Source organism: Chrysemys picta, chromosome 6, assembly GCF_011386835.1.
Source record: "Chrysemys picta bellii isolate R12L10 chromosome 6, ASM1138683v2, whole genome shotgun sequence".
NCBI lineage: Eukaryota > Metazoa > Chordata > Testudines > Emydidae > Chrysemys > Chrysemys picta.
In genome coordinates, this window is record NC_088796.1 from 55,248,495 (window position 1) to 55,262,470 (window position 13,976).

The window sequence follows — 13,976 nt, forward strand, 5'->3', positions numbered from 1 at the left end:
CTCTGGTGCATCTGCAACAGTGATGCCTTTGGATGCACAGCTCTCTTGGGAATTTCCAAATCTCGCACAGTCTAGGTCTTCCTAGATACACCAGGTATCACAGCTAGGAAGCTATAAAGCAAGATATTCAAAAGGAGAGAGAAATCTAGTACTACTGCTGCCTCCTGCTGCTCATAAGTAAAGGCTGTGGAGCCTTCCTCCTCCCCACATAAGAGTGCTGCAAAGGATGGCAAACCTTCCCCAGGAGGACTTGTGAATTGTGGTGAAGGCTGTAAATTGCTACTGAAAATTGCTGCTGCAATGAAAAGCCTCCCCAAAACAAAATCCTTCCCTATTCTTAATGTGGAAGAGGAAGAAGAGGGGTACAGGAAAAGAGAGGGAATCAGGAGGATCTGGAGTCTATTCCTGGTTCTGTCATAGACCCACTGTGTGACCTTGGTCAAATTTCTTGCCAGCTCTGTGCCTCAGTTTCTGCATCTGTTAAAGAGGGGTAAGAATATTTACCTACCTAGGATGGGAGATGTGAAAGTTAATTCACCAATGTTAATGTGATTCACTTGGAAATTCTTGGGTGGAAGGGACTTATAGAAATGCAAAAGATTGTATTGTATGGGGAGGCAAGGGACAGGGAGAGGGACTTACTGTGGGAAGGGAGAGGCCAAGAATAACTTCACTGGGGTTTCCAATATCTTCAAGCTGGCCCTCGCTTCCAGTTTTTTCCTTAATCTTTTTTATTAGTTTCTAAATTATTTCCCATATACAGTATTCTCTGCTATTCCCCTGTGTTTTGTTCATCTAGAGCCACAACCTGGCTGCTCCCCTGTCACCTCAGTCTGCTAGTCTCTTTGAAGCACTCACTGGCTCCAACCCTATTTGATGCCAGCTCCACATTCTTGCAGCTTAAAGATCTACATCCTTGATGTGCAAGGCAAATACGCCCTGTAGCTGTGTGCTTACCAAACCATCCATCATCCTCTTGCTTTTTGAACACAGAGTATATTGGTGTGTTAGGAAGAAATTAATCTGGTGAAACTGGGGGGGAGGGGTGTCAAGACCACTTCAGAAGAAATCTGCATGCAGATACCTTCCCTCCAGCAGCAACAGCATCCACCCTTTCCCCCCTTGCTTAGCAAGCCACAAACTTGACCTTCCAGAGCATTTCAAGGATAGCAACTCTCTAGCCCCCTCCATTCCCTTCCAATAGAGCTGTGCGTTCCTCCTTCGGGGAAATCAGCTCTGGATGGAACCAGCGCTCCAAACCCCGCATGCTGAGACGGGCAGACACAGGCAAAGGAGGGAGGCGGCTCATGAGCATATGCATGACATACCTAACGCTGACCTAATCCAAAGGCAGCTGTGGCAGAAAGAAAAGGAGACAGGGAGAGATGATGGGGAGGAGGAGCAGAGGGGTGGGGCACAGAATTCATGAGCTGGAGAGGTGATTTGCATGGCCCCTGATGATTGGTTGCCGGGTGGGGGTGTGAGGGAGGTTTTGTCTGACTGGTTTGCCGGGGAAGAAAGGGTGTTAATTCAGCGAAAGAACCGAATGGTACGTGAGAAGGCGAGGGGACACACAGTGCTGGCCAGGCCCACTAGGGGGAGCGGTGCCCCATCTTTGCCCTGGATCTTTTTCCTCTCACCCCCTCCCCCTCCCCCCAAGACTAGAGAGTGCCGAGAAACCTGTGATCCTCTCCACCGCGGTTATACCTCCCCCCCTTCTCTCTCCTCTGCCTTCATGGGGGCTCCGCTCTTTTCATTACAGAGTATCACCTCAGTAAATATTCCGAGTTTAAAAATAAAAGCATTTCGGCAAAAGGAAGGGCAGGAATATAAGGCGAGCGCGTGAAAGAGAATGTGTACGTGGAGAACACACTTGTACATATAACCACAGACAGACGCACACTCACACCCCACCTGCAGTCACACACACACACACACACACACACACACACACACACAAATCCAACTCTTCATTGGCAGGACAAGCTTTACAAGTGTTCCTACTGTAAAAAAGACAGAATTCCCAGGCTCCTAAGCAGCGACAGTACATCAAGCCTCGTGATCCGGTGTCTCATGCACAACAGCCACACACAAATAGGAACACGCCCGTGTATACATGACCATCAGGCAGTCGGACACTGCATTCGGGGGCGCACGTAAATTTGAGACGAGATCAAAGAAACAGTATAAACTAATTCACCTCATATGAGCTGTAGCTGTTTCCGAAGGATGCTTTCCAGGATGCCCCTGAAAGCTTCACCTGAAAGGCAAAGAAGCCACTTTTTCAAAAAGATCAAAAGATCCAGCTTGTGTCATTTGGTAAAAGAGGAAAGATTTGCTTTAAAAAAAAAAAAAAAAAAAAAAAAAAAAAAAAAAAAGGTCTATATGTGCACTGTGGTACGTTTTCCTAGGTCTTTGGGATACACAACTCTTCAGAAACCCCTCACTTAGAATGCATGGACTGCACACAATAAGCATAATTAAACACTCCATATAAGAAGAGTTACCTCTGTATTTACTATTCTGTTCAAATATTTAATCTCTTTACTTGTTGACATTTTATTGGGGGGAAGGGATGAGGGACACTTTCTAGGAATTTAGTAAAGAGGAGAACACGAGAGTGATGCTTTAGTTGTCTGCCCTCTTTTATATTGCATGTTTCGTTTCGTTTGCTACAGTTAATGTATGAGATCATCACTATTTATTATCATTATGACGAGATCTTACAACCTTATTTATGAAAAACTGGTGGGTTTCCAGATCAAATTTTATTCTTTACACGCCAAAGAGATCACTTCCCAAAAGACATCAAACGCATTAAATCCGCCTTCACTTTTATTTTGTTCTCATAACTTATTTAATATTTATATTAAACTCGTTTTCTTCCATTATTTCATCAACTGTGGCTTTAGACATATATTAGAGAAGTAGTAAAATACTAGTTATCTGTGCCATTTCAAAGCTTGATTTAGTCATTATTTAATTACAAAAATAACCTACCAAGGAATGAGTACTTTCATTGAAGCGATCATTTGGAACAATTTGTGTACAAATAAAAATGCTTCACATTTTAAAAAGTGCTAATACGTGTGTGTAAAGTTCTTTTAGGGTCCAACATAAAGTAATAGTTCATAGGAGTATATCCATAATGTAGCAGAATTATTCTCACGCTCCCATCATTATTACAAACAATAAGTAAGCAATTGTCAAGAGGAATATGTATAAAACTGAAATTGACACCTAAAGTGCATAAGAAGTGTGACAAACTACCTATAAAGTGATTATTGTCTAGTTGTTACTTCAACGCTTTGAAGGAGAAAAGTACAAAATACATCAGACTCCTACCAAAAAAAGAAGAAAATAGATTTCTAAATTATTCCCTTAGTTACTCTCCGGAATCCAGTTTCCTGATTTAAATCATTTTTAACGAGGTGCTATGTTTGTCCAGAAGCCGATCTGGAGTTTAAATAAGAGTACTTAAGAATATTTTCTTCTGTAGCTGCCCCTCTTCCTCCTCTAAAAAAATAAAGATAAAATTCAGGGCGGGTCGGGGGATCTACTGCTCTGCTGACTAGGGGAAAATATGGCTCCAAGTAACATGACTGCAGCCTGAGACTGCTTTCATTTTGTTTTAATTTAGCAAAAACAAATCTCAGCAATCTTCTCTCCGAAGTCTTGATTTATACACATTCAGAGTCATCAGCCATCAAATGTCGCTGGCTATACACACAACAACCCCCATTCGCACATATGTATACACCTATGTCTATAGTTTAAACATAGATTGCATTGCAGATTCCAAATGCATAGAAGTAATTGTAGTAATTTCTAGGGGAGTGGCACATGACAAGAGCCCATTGTGAGACGTGGTGTTTTTGGTGGAGTAATCGAGGTTGCTGTTTTCCTTCTGTGGTGCTGAAGTGAATCATCCCATTGCAACACACCTAAATCTTGGGGCTGTTTGTCCCTCTTGCAGGTAAAAACCAAGGAACCTAATCAAGGATTTCTTTCTTTAAAATTAGCATTCTGCTTAATTAGAACTTTTCTGCAGTGAAGGGGAGGGAACTATACCAATGAAAGTGGTGCTTAAATAAAATCATCCTGCGGAGGCAGAGGGAAGCGGTCATGAGCTACCTTTTCCCCCTTAAAACAAACAACCCGTCCCTCTATGTTTTGCGACTGCAGAAAACACGCGGGGGTAATTGAGGACACTTTCCGAGTTCTGTGATACTTTCTCACTGCTCACTCACAACGGTGATGTCATAGAAGAGGAGTTTGGAGAAAATATTGTTTATCTGATCAGTTAGCAGAACATTTAGGAGCTGATGGGGACGAGAAGCATCCAACAGCTGGGGGGAGGGAAATATTTCTTTACTACTTCACTGTACAGAGTGTGTTACATGACTAACATTTATGCTGCTAGAAAGGAAACAGCCAGTTTCCACAATGAGAAATTTACAGTGTTGGATAAAGAAATAGCCTTTGGTTTCTGGGAAAGATCTCTTAACTCAAAGTATTTATGTTCCAAGCTAGCAAAAAGTTTAGGGTTTAGCTCTGTGTTTTGATGGGACTTAAACATACATTTAATTACTTCTAGACTGTGTACTAGCAGAGACATATATTAAATGGATACTTTGAGAGATATTTAAAATATTTTACCCTTATACCGTTCAAAAATATAATATCCAAAATGTACAAATTTACAGAAATCTGATTGTAAAAAGCTGACACTAAGGTGTTTTGTTTGTTTTTACAGCAAAGAGATTTCACGCATGTTTTAACTTAATTTCAAATTAACTTTAAGTCTAACAAGTGGTACATTAAGGCTGGTTTTTTTAAATGTGAAAGATCCTATCTGTAAACATAGTACAATAAAAAGGATCTATTTTACTCTATAGAGGAGTTTCTTAAGTAACTGAATTAAAATAGCTTGAAAAGTCTATGCACAGTGCCTGAATAATTTAACAGATATAACTGTGACACCCAGTGCAAAGTTGTGCTTTGTTGGGTGATATTTAATATCCATACCAAATCATGTTCATCTTGTTTTTCATAATTCTTTCAGGTTATTAATCCTGAAAAACTGTGTAGCCCATAATTAGCCCAATATTTGCTGTGCTATTGTAAAAAAGCTCACTACCAAATATAAGGCTTGTAATAATAAATATCACCTCATTGATATAAATGCTGCAAGAAAGCCTGCAAGTTTCCCCCGCCCCCCATCCCAGAATTTTGAGACATCAAATCACTATATTTCAAAAGAAAAACAGATGTAAAAAATTATGGCTAATATAAACTTTCACATAAAGCTGATCTGCTCCCCAAATCTCCTCCCCACACTGTCCTTCAACTATATAGTAAACACTATAATTATCATAATTTTCAAACTTTTTCATATTAAATCACATTTCCAAACTGTGCAGCATAATAGACATATGATGTGCACATTTAGAAAGCTGCCAATAAAATGTTTAGCTTTATGATTGAAAATAATATTCCCAGAATAATTTGGAAAGTTTTTGAAGCACACAATAATTGGGTTGACATAATAAACATTGTAATTTTTTTTTAAAAGATGATAGCAAAAGTACAGAATTTTTTGCAACAGTCACAATTACAAACTGCACGGCACAGGGTATACAGGATTGTAAATAGGACTTCAAACTTAGTACTGAGTATTGAAAATTGTTAGCATTGTTGTTGAAACAGATGAATTTCATAATTGAGGCAATATTCATAATAATTAATGCTAAAGATGGTAAACACAAATCTCCATTTAAATAAAAATGTGTCAAATATGCAGACATTTTGTCACGTAAAGCACAAGATATTCAGTGTATTTGAGTTTTACAGGTTCACTGGCTTTGTTTTTGCAAAAGCTGTAATTGTTAATACAAAACAAATTAGAATCCAGAGATTTTTGTTAGTTCTTCTGTACAACTCAACACCTAGACTTTGTGTGTCTGCTGTCAATCATTGTTTCTCTCAAGTAAGATTTAACAAGCTAGTGTAGGAAAAGCTCTATTCACATCCAGCACTTCTAACAGGTATGGTAACTCCGTCTCACACAGATGAAACAGTTCATGGAAAGTTTCTTTGTAGGACCCCAGACACTGAGTGAACTAAAGGAGAGTTGTACTGGCTTCTCCATGCCATTGGAAATGTTTTGTTCCAGGAAACGTAAAGCTCATGGAAGTTCATGGGAAAGGTCTGCCATGTCAGAATCATGTGCTTTTGGTAATGGCTTGAAAGTATTCAGTCAAGGAATACATGGCTGGTTGAGTTGAGTGCATTAATACCATTCATTATTTTGTAATTTTCTCTTGAGAACAGATGGTTCATTTCGCAAATTATGCAATCAAGGACTGTCTAAGATGTGGGCTCTGGTAGTATCCTTGTGGTTGTCACTTTCCTCCTTTGTCTCCATAACTACGAGATTCTTTTCACCCCTTCTTGCACACAGATAATTTAATCTGAGCGACATTTTTAGGAGTCATTTGATTACAATAAAGAACAGTTTGTTTTCACTTCAGCCAAAATTCTGATAAATTCATTCTCAGGTTACTAATGACAAACATATCCTTTGACAATAATAGTGGCTATCTTCTCCTCCCACAATATCTCAGAGTTCCATCATAGGAACTAAAAGATTATTTTCACCTAAAATAGAGCAGGAAATGAGTATACTGCCAGTCAACCCATTGTTATTTCATCTGATTGCACAAGCTAACTGAAGTTAGGCCCCAGACGTAGCTGAATGGAAGCCCTCCATGGACAACCCAGAAAGCTGCAGAACATAGTTTAGAGATTCTGTAGGCGGCACTCTGGAACAGTACTGAATTAATTCCCCCATATGATGTAGCAGATATTGTTATGCAGCTGAGACATCAAGTGAAGTCATTACTTGTAATCATTAAAAATTCCCTGGCATTTTTCACAAGGTAGGGGCACATTCAAGTGAGAGTAATTACATTCTATCTAGTAACATTTTCTTTTGCATATGATTGTTCTTCTGCAACAAACTGTTGCATACTGTGGCCATCTACTGTTACAAAATTGTTGTGTCCCAACCCCGCAATGGTTGTATTTCAGTGGTGATTCCTTCCCTTCATCCTATATAGTTTGTGAAGTGCTCTGGGTGAAGAGAGCTATAAAAATGTAATAAATACAAAACCCTCTCAAAAATACTGAGGGCCAGACCTTAGGCCCCTTTTCCAGCTGCTTTGAACTGCTCAGGTAACACAAAAGCAACTGGAAATGCTGCAGATGGCAATTTCCTTAGCATAGTTGAATTCCTTTGGTGGTAAAAGCTGGTGTGCCCAGCTCCATGTCACCCATTCCCAGCCCACCCAGGTAAAGGGAGCATGTTAGGGGTATGCTGAGACAGTACAGGCCTGGCCAGTGCCCCAGCACTCTGGCAACCCCTGATCAGTCCAGGCTCCTCTAATTGACCCCTCCCTGTCCCACCAGGTGCCCCCATCTTTAGGAAGCGGAAAGATGGCGTAGGGCCTGTGCTAAACATAGCTTGGCTGGGTCCAAGAATCAGATTCAGGATATTTGTCATAGATCTGGGAATGCAAACCCTGTGTGTCATTAGGGTTCTTTTATTCATTAATTATTGTTGTTATTATTATTCTGACAGTGTTTCCAGTGGAAAGGGGCATGGAGGAGCCTCTCTCTAGCACACCAGCAAATACAATACAAACAGGATACTTAACTATTAAACTTGGGACATTTTGGTGGAATGCCACTTGAAATAAACAGACACCAACATCAAAATACAGTAAAAGCTTTGTTATCCAGCACATTGGGGAAATGGGGGAGGCCGGTTAGTCAAAAATTCTGGTTAACTAAGAGTTATACTTACCAATGGAATACCAATTTTCAAAGAATTAGAATACAATAAAATGAATAAAGTATAAAATAGTATGCAGGTACTCACCAATTCAATAGAAGTACTGCACTGCAGAGTGGTTGGTTTCTTGAAGCATTTAGGTGTGTACAGGTAAAGTTTTCTATACAGTAGGTTATCTTATGACACTACATATCACTATGGGCAGTGCATGGCATACACCCAGATCACTAAATATACACTTAACTCTAAGGCTACGTCCTCACTACGGGGGGCAGGGGGAGGGGGGCGGTCGATTTAAGATACGCAAATTCAGCTATGCAAATAATGTAGCTGAATTCGACATATCGGAGCCGACTTACCCCGCTGTGAGGACGGCGGCAAATTGACCTCCGTGGCTCCCCCATCGATGGCGCTTACCGCTACCTCCCCTGTTAGAGTACAAGCGTCGATTCGGGGATCAAATGTCGCGTCCCGACGAGACGCGATAATTCGATCCCCAAGAGATCGATTTCTACCCGCCGATTCAGGCGGGTAGTGTAGACGTAGCCTAAAACTATACTGAACATAATTTAATCTTTGATGATTCGGAAGGCATTTCAGGATCTTGCAGTGCCTCAGCATCATCATTATCAACATCAATTATCATTATAGATGTAGATGGTGTAGGTGATTGGGCTGAATCTGTAATGACCCTATGACACACCCTGGAAGATGCTTTTTTGAATAAATCCCTGATATCAGCTTGCTTACTTCTCTTCTGCCTCTTTTGCATAAAAGTAGAGTGCACAATGTGCAATTGCATAACCTCCTGGGCAGTATACGAGTCACAGTAACTAGATTGTATTGGGAGATATCAGAAATGCCGGTTAATAGAGCTTTCCGGTTGATAAAGTGCCAGATAACACAGCTTTTCGTGTATATAAATGTTGAAATTAATATAAATATACAGCTTTTGGCACTGTAACATCAAGGAATGAAGGTAGTTAGTCAGAACGAGTAAACAAAGACATACTTAGCTGCTGGTGGCTATTAAAGAATGTTTACCACTCGCATCAGAAGCTTGGCCAACACAATCTTGTGTTTGTTGTACAAGCCAAAACACTCGTAAGCATCTTATTACTACTTGTCTGAGGCTCTCTTCATCCAGTTGTGAAAAGCAAAGAGCTTTTATAAATTGTCCCATCACAGGAGCACCGAAGTCTGTGTAAGATCTTTTCTTTCTAATATTGTTTTATCTACAGTAAAAGAAAACTCCACTTTCCTATAATGATCCGATCTTGAAGCATCTCTGAAATTGTCTGAAGTATTTCATTTGGCATAGTGTTACTCAGTGGCAATTTCAGAAGAGGCAGTGCTACTTTGCATTGTATCACTTTATATTTTTCCATAGAGATGTAACAACAGGGCACCCCAAGGACTTTTGGGAACCCTTTGTTAAATTGTCACAGGAAAATTGAAGGGAAGGATGGGCTGAGTTCCCTGCTTCCAACGGAATTCAGCTCAACTCTGGACTCCGCTAAATAATCCTTGCTAGAGATTAGTTTTATTCCTGGGATTATAAAAAAAAATTCAGAAGAACAAAATATTTTCCTTGGGCATACACAAGACTGCAAAAATGGCAAGTATTTTCTAAAAGATCTCCAGTCCCTTTCCCCCTGGCTATCCAAGTTCTCCTCATGGAACACCTCACAAATTCACTAGGCTTTTCTGGAACAAAGTAGAAACATTTCCAGCAAATGCATTTAATATAACCTGATTTGTCATTTGGTGCTGCTGCTGCTCCCTTACATTATGGGTATGAGGAAGCATTTTTGTTTACAAGGGAAAACAAAAGAGTACATTCCTCTGTCCCTCAATCCTCCACACAACAAACACGTTCACCCTTACCACAGCCTTAGTGGGGAGAGAGAATTTTTGTGGGACCCATTAGTCCAAATATTGGCAGCATATCATTGCCCTCCAGTTCTGAGTGGCCCTTTGTACATATTCATTACTTTTTGTATAGCTCCTTAAGCCCCAAGTGCTTACAAAGACCAATTCATTTTTTCAAATTAATTTAGTACCCATGAAAGGTACTAGGACTGACAGCTCTGGGTACTGAAACTGTTTATCCCCAGAATGAGTACACCACAGGCAGTGCAACATCCGCCCCTCCCCCCCCCCCCCCCCAGCCTACCACTATGCCTGTTTTTTTGACCTGGCAGGAGTACCTCCAGAGATGAGGAGGTAGTTTTAGACTCCATAGGGCAAATCCAATTGCTACTGAAGTCATAGAGCATTTCCATTTACTTCAAGTAGAGTTGGACCATGCCCCATGTCCATTCAGTTCTTAGCCTTTGTGCTGAGACTTACATTGGTGCTAATTATTGCCAGATGTGGTATTTATTGTGATATGGACACCCATCTCCTAGGAAATGAACTGAGTTCAACCAATGGCCACTGAACAGACATCAACTGGCGATAGTTGGGCTGCCCTGGGTTGGATTTGCACAGGCCATCTAGAGGCAAAAGGTGCTGTATTACCAATTCTCACCATTCTGAGAGAATCTGGAAACAATCTGTTGTAGCCTAAATCATAATTGAAGGTGAGGAAAAGGAACCCTTCTATGCCAACCTCTGCTTCATGGAGTAGTTGCAGCATTCAGAGTTCCTGAGCTTATTCACTCACATTCCTGACACAGCTCTTAAAAAAAACTTGACACTTATTGCCTGACAGCAAATATGCCAACAGTCAGCTGATAAATAAGAACTTCTGTGAAAAGTGACAAGACACTAACTCTGTTGCAGATTGTCTGCCTGGCAGACAACAGTGAAGCATGTTTTCAGCCAGAGGAATTGGAAGATTTATTTACTTTTTGAAAATCATTCTTGTCTGGTTACCTCAATTCTGAACTAGAACACAAATTTGAAGGCTTTTTCCTAGTTAAGATTTTTATTGACAATTATTTTTAAAAGAACATAAATACATACATGGTACACTGTACTTGGAAGTATAAAATTAAAAAAACAAACGAAGTTTTCTCCCCTGACAAATCCTGTCCCAAATGTCCATTTGGATAAATGTCCCCAAAAAACCTTTGATCAGTTTGATGAGCAGATATGTTTAAGTTCTTTAGACCTGAATAAGACCATAATTCAGCCAGGTAGTTAAGCATATGAGTAATGTCATTGATTTCAGTGGGACATATATGCATGTAAGTACCTTCCTGAATAAAAGCCCGTATTTCTAGGAAGAAAAACTAGATGAAGAGCAGAAAGTTGATAATGGGAGATATGATAATTTTAAAATTGAGACCTGTCTAGTGGCTAGAACACAAGAGTAGGGGTTACACCAACTGAAGATCTGACTCTAAGACTTAGAACTTTTTGTATCTACTTTTCGCTATGTAGCTGGCACACTTTGCCATCTTAAAAAAAATTTCTTAGGAAGAGATGTTTCAAAAGTATCATCAATTTTGGGGTGTCTAATTTTAGACATTCAGAGCCTGATTTTTCACTTGTAAATCTCACTGACTTTAGTTGCAGTTGTGAGTGTTTAACACCTCTAAAAATCAAGTCCTGGGTGTCTAAAGTTGGGCATCCAAATTAGAGGAGACTTGAAAAGTTTTTTTTTTTAAACACCTCCTTGTACCTCAGTTTATTCATCTGTAGATGAATAAACATTTCCTTTCAGAGATCCATCAACTGAGGGCTGTTACTGAGGTAGGCACCTCAGAGTCCATTGCAGTAACTTGTTGAGTAGAATCTTTAGAATTTAAATTTCTTGCCCCAGCACTTGGAGCAGATACAGGTCGCAAAAACTGGATTTGCTTTTTCCTCCAACATGAGTAATAGGGTAGACTCAGTTTGGAAAGAAACTAGCACCCAGCTCAATTGGAGCTAGGTGTCTTAATACCTTTGAGGATCTGAACCTTAGTTCTTATCTCATAATCACCTTTCTTCCCCCTCCCACCTCTTTCTCCCCTCTTAAAATACTGTTCTCTATATTTGCTCTTTATTTTTTGCATACTCCATTTCCAAATTAACCTAGAAAATAATGGTAATTAGCTGTATAACCAAGCCACTGTATTTCATCTGTAGATTCCATTGTTAAATATCTATTAGCTTGGCTCTTCGGATGAGTTATAATGGACTGTAGTTCTGAAAATCGGCAAACGCTTTTTCAGTGGGTGAGGAGTAGAGGGGGTACTACTTCTGACTGATGCCACTTTGTAGTCTGATGCCTCATCTCCATGACGTAATGTGAGTAGAGTTACTGTACACTGGTAAACAGCTACTGTATTCACAGCTGTCCTAAGGTGTTGCCAGATCGATATGAAAAGTGAGATCTCTGACATGCTTGTGGATTTCAAGAGAGTCAATCCTGATTTACACTGATGTAAAGTGAAAGGAGGATCAGACCCATTATCTTCAATAGATAAGAAAGGGAAAATATTTTGTTTCAATTCCCATTCTAATAAAAAATTCACTGCCATGATTAATATAAAAATAAGTTGTTACAACAATGTGTGTGAAAACAATTTCTGCACCTTTTGCTATAAATAGGCTAGCTTATTACATTTGTTCTTCTCCGTATCTTGGATCCTACCAGATTGTGACATCAGTAGACCCAGTAAATACAAAGGTTATTTCCTCACTCCCTGTCCTCTTTGCTCTCATTCTTTGATATCATTGAAAAGTTTTCCTCTCTCCTTCTTTTGCTGCTATTTGTCCACAGCAGTTGCTCCTGCTTTTGCAGGAGGTGCTGATTCTGTTCAATTACTCTGGGTGGGCTGGCAGGCTAAGAGAAAAGAACAAAAATAAGAGTTCACAAGAGTTCACAATCTTGTGTCCAGGGCCAAAATTAGGAGTGAGGCAGCTGCTCTGTGACATACAAACCTTAACCCACAGTTCAGAATCTTTTAAAATAAGGTGGGTGGGGGCTACATACATGCACTCACACAGACATGGGGAGTGAGGATCATTAAATAATCTCAACTCCAAAACTGATAGCTTGATCATCATAAAAGAAGACATATGTATCATGTGGGCATCACCACTACCACATACATCAGTACTAAGAAACAAAATATTTGTCAGTCTAGTACTATCTATAAAGGCCACTGCGCCACTTTCCTCCAAAAGACTTCTAGAATGAGAAAAAAAGTTAAAAGAGCAGAAAATAGGGGGTACGTTACAAAAAAAAAATACATTGGTTTCTCCCTTCAGATACTAGGAGGGTGGGAAGAGAGAGCTACAATAAAAGGTGAGTAACTTTCCTTGTTGTTTCAGAGTAGCAGCCGTGTTAGTCTGAATCCGCAAAAAGAACAGGAGTACTTGTGGCACCTTAGAGACTAACAAATTTATTAGAGCATAAGCTTTTGTGGACTACAGCCCACTTCTTCGGATGCATACAGAGTGGAATAAATATTGAGGATATATATATATATACACACACACACAAACATACAGAGAGCATAAACAGGTGGGAGTTGTCTTACCAATTCTGAGAGACCAATTAAGTAAGAGAAAAAAACTTTTGAAGTGATAATCAAGGTAGCCCAGTACAGACAGTTTCCTTGTTGTGCTCCTTCTTTTCCCCATCTGATCTATAGGGAAAGTCAAGGGCAAACAGCAGATGCGAGCAATACCTAGAGAAGGAAATACCTGATTGTATTGGAGAACCTTGCAACTGAAGGAGGCACTTGCCAAATGAGGGGCAGGCCTCAAGGACATCACTAGATGCAATAGGGGTCTTTCCAACAATAACCAAGGTACCCAGTCCTGAGAGACTAGCATTTCTGCTGAAAGAAACCAGGAAATGGCAGGAAAGGTAAAGGACACCTATTATGATGTGGGATACATTGGACAACCAGGACAGGGAGAAAAAGAGTGTTGATAAGAGAGAAAAGGTTTCCTGTAAGGAAGAGAGAATGCCATCAGGCCAAAAGAAAAGGCTGGAGGGGTTCGGGGTATAGATGGATCTAGAGACTCAAATGAAGCTGAAAAATTGCTCTGACCCAGTGAAGGGAGGAAGCCAAACCAAAGACGTCTGATAGAGCCTGAAACCTGTCAAGAGAGACAAGGGCCTTTGCCCTTCTGGTGTCCAGTATTATCCCCAGGTGTGAAAGGACCTGAAAAG